This window comes from Triticum aestivum, chromosome 2D (genome assembly GCF_018294505.1).
Source record: "Triticum aestivum cultivar Chinese Spring chromosome 2D, IWGSC CS RefSeq v2.1, whole genome shotgun sequence".
NCBI lineage: Eukaryota > Viridiplantae > Streptophyta > Magnoliopsida > Poales > Poaceae > Triticum > Triticum aestivum.
The window spans coordinates 587,728,597-587,732,426 of record NC_057799.1 but is presented as its reverse complement, the minus strand read 5'-3'; positions in this window follow the sequence as shown (position 1 = coordinate 587,732,426).

Below are 3,830 nucleotides of genomic sequence, written 5' to 3'. Positions count from 1 at the left end.
AGTACGCGGACGAGACTATCATTATGGTTGAGCTGAACGATGCCTGCCTTGCCCATCTCAAGTTTATTCTACTCTCTGCTTCGAGGCAATGTCGGGGCTGAAGATTAACTTTGCCAAAAGTGAAGTGATTGTTACTGGTGTAGACGAGTCGGAAGCTATGCGAGTGGCACATCTTCTCAATTGTAAGCTGGGGTCTTTCGCGTTCAAATACTTGGGCTTGCCCATATCCCCGGACGTGCTTCATGCCAAAGAATTTGCCCTGGTGGTCACAAAGGTGGGCAACAGGGTCCTTCTTTGGCGGGGTAGGTATAATACTAATGCGGGTAAAGTGGCTCTAATCAACGCCTGTCTCTCCTCCCTCCCCATGTTCCTGATGGGCTTCTACCTATTATCGGCTGGGACTCATGCTGGTTTTGATAAACACCGCGGGGCGTTCTACTGGAACGCGGCGGATAATCGCTGCAAATATCACTTTGTCAAATGGAAGTTGATGTGTAGGCCCAAAAACCTTGGGGGGTTAGGGATTCTTAATACTTCCATCATGAACCAATGCTTGTTGATCAAATGGTGGTGGAAGATTATGAGTGCGGAGGACCAGCCCCTCTGGCTGTCTATTCTCAAGGCTAAAATTTCCCTTCCTCGAGCCCGATGTTTGCTCACTCGCGTGGTGGCTCTCAGTTTTGGAAGTCCTTGGTCAAAGTTAGACCTGTGTTCCAGTCTTTTGTTAAGTTTGTTGTTGGTGACGGCTCCTCGATTAGATTTTGGCTGGATTGGTGGTGTGGAGACTCACCACTCTCGGTGACCTTCCCCACCCTTTTTTCTTATTGCTCTGATCCGAATATTTCTATTGCTGAGTTGGCTTCCCATGGGTGGAACCTGGTCTTCCGCCGCTCCTTGTCGCCTGTAGAGTTTGAAGACTGGCAACGCCTTACTGCTTTCTTCCCTACGCTCTCGATGAATAGTGATTTGGTGTTCTGGCCACTGTCTACCTCTGGGCGCTTCTCTATTAAGTCGCTTTACTCTAAGCTGGTTGGTGGCACGCCCACTAATCGTTTTTCCCAGATTTGGAAGGCTCGGATTCCCCCTAAGATTAAGATTTTCCTCTGGCAAGCCTTCAAAGGCCGGTTACCTTCAGCTAATCAAATTCGTAAGAGAAATGGGCCGGGCTCCCAGTTCCGTGCTCTGTGCGGTGCCGTGGAGGACACGGAGCATATTTTTTCCACTGTGTCTTGGCCAAGCTCATTTGGAGTTGCGTGAGGGAATGGCTTCTTGTCTCTTGGGCCCCTGCCTCCTTTGCCGAGCTGCGCATCTTAGCAAGCAACCTTTCGGGCGTCTCTAGACACATCTTTTTGGTGGGCCTGGGGGCTTTTTGCTGGTCCCTTTGGACGACTAGGAACAAATTTACTATTGAGCACGTGTTTCCGGCTAAACCTGCGGACTGCTTATTTAAATCGTGTGCTTTCTTGCAGCAGTGGAAATCATTGACTAAGGTCGACGACCAGGATGCGCTCTCTATGCTGATCTCCAAAGTTCGGGCTTCGGCTTCTCAGTTATGCAGACAAGAGCGGGATGTTTAAATGCTTTCTTTTGGGCGGCATCTGTAGCTTTATTTGGGACTTTCTCTTCCGGCCTGCGTGCGGTGTACTGGCGAGGGAGCCATGTACTAGACTGTCGTTTCTTTCGTCTCGCCCATCATTGGGGTCTGGTTGATGTGTGGTACTTCTCTGTTATGTGGGTTTCTACCTGCCTTATGGCTTTATTTATAAAGTCGAGCGTATGCCTTTTCTCTAAAAAAATAGCTCACGCCAAGATGCATGGTCTAGGCGATCTTGAAGGTTGTATTCTAAACCGAAGTGCAAGATATTTGCCACCCTGACCATGGGACTAGGGGAAGTAGGGAATAGTGATGTTACTACCGTTGGGAAGCAGCGATTTGGTGCCAGGTGCAACTGGGCATGAACAATAAAATCATTTAAAACAGGAACTTTAATAATCTGCTTTTTTTACATCCAAGATGATTGAAAGGATGATGTGCGTGTAAAAATCCATGCGTTTCTGCTCCGGTGCTCCCCCCTGGGCTCAACGCGAGGTGGAAAAACACATCGACGGCCAGGATGAACCAAAAACGGTTCATAATGAGGGGCACGATCGTCTTTGTTTCCCCCGCGTATAACCGTTGAGGAGCCCTGGGAGGCCCGAACGGGCCCGGTTAGATCGTATGCCCGGCCGTATACGTATTTGTATACGGCAGCGTTTCGCTCACGCGTGCAGCCGCCCGCGCGTGGGGCAGCACGTGTCACGGGTAGTTGCCAAAACTGTCCCATCATATAAATGTGGACGGCAACCACCTCCGGCTGCATCGCCCACCATTTCCCCCTGCCGCATTGTCTCCCTCTCTCCACTCCCCACTCCCTCTCCTCTCCAACCTCCTCGTCTCCCTCTCCCCAACCGCATCCTCTCCATCGCCATGGAGGACGTTGGAAGCGAGCGCCCCGCTTGGGGCGCAGATCTGGTGGCGCAGGAGCAGCAGGTCGCGGCGGGCACATGGGTGAAGGGAGGTGCCGGCGTCCAGGGCGGTGCAGTAGATGTTGCAGATCTGGAGAAGGTGGACGCAGGCTCGAGGGACGCAGTCCAGCCAGATGCGCCCGCTCTAGCGATCTCCGGCAAGGCGCAGAAGGTGGAGGCGGGCTCTGGCAAGGCGCACGAGGTGGAGAAGGTGGAGGCCGGCTCCGGCGAGGAGCAGGTGGAGCAGAAGGTATCTGCTTATCCCTTTTAGTTGGTAGTTTTTAAATTCTAGGGTTTTTGGCCAGAAGTTTCTTGGGTTAGATTTGTTGGATGTAGGGTTTTCTCTGCATTAGGGTTTTTCTGTATTTGATTCGTGCAAGAATGGTGGACCACATATGATTATTAGATTAGGTTAGAAGTAGTCGGATTGAGGGATGTTTTTTTTCCAGATGCTTATTAGATTAGTAGTGGAATTTTTGCTTGTTAGATTTTAATTAGTATGAGGTTGAACACCTTATTTAAGGGGGAATTTAAGGTCAGATAGACCATATATGATTATTAGTTCTGTAGTTCAATGCTGCAGACATATATGATTATTTGATTTGATCTGTGGTTCAATGCTACTGGATGGAAACATATTTGATTTGGAATGCATTAATTTGATGTGCCAATGAATTGATTTAGATGATACAAGATTCATCTATAGTATAATTTGTTGTTGTTTAGGTAAGTAATGAAATTTTAGATGTTTGCTGGAGATGTATGCATTTATAGTTGAAGTTGTACCTAATTAACTACTGCATTATGTTAATATGTGTAGGAGCTTTGCTGCATTATCCCAAAAATGCTTAGGTACATATTAATTATTCTTTTGTGTAGGTTTCCTGTAATTAGAAAGTTTTCCAGAATATGTATTTATATTAGCTACGTTGTTCAGATTGCGTGCATGAAAATGGAAAATGCAAGTATGATCACAGTTTGGATAGCTGATCAATGTGTCATGTGTGCATATTAAAATTTGTAGTTGGATTCTGTAATTAGTAGCAATGGATGTAATTTTTTATTTAGGAGGCTAAGAGATAACTCACTATACAATTGCAGAAGGGTGGCCTCAAAAACAGTAACATGGCCTTGAAATATTGTCCTTGTACAAAATTTTATAAACCAAATGTTGTAGGCCGGCCTATTGTCCAGCCTCATAAAATTAACTTGGCCAGAGATTTTCCTCTTGTGCAAATACTTATGATGAATTACAAAAATATGCAGCTGGGTTGTCACCATTGCATAACTATGAAGTAAACATTCCAAGGCAGGATCCTAGCAAC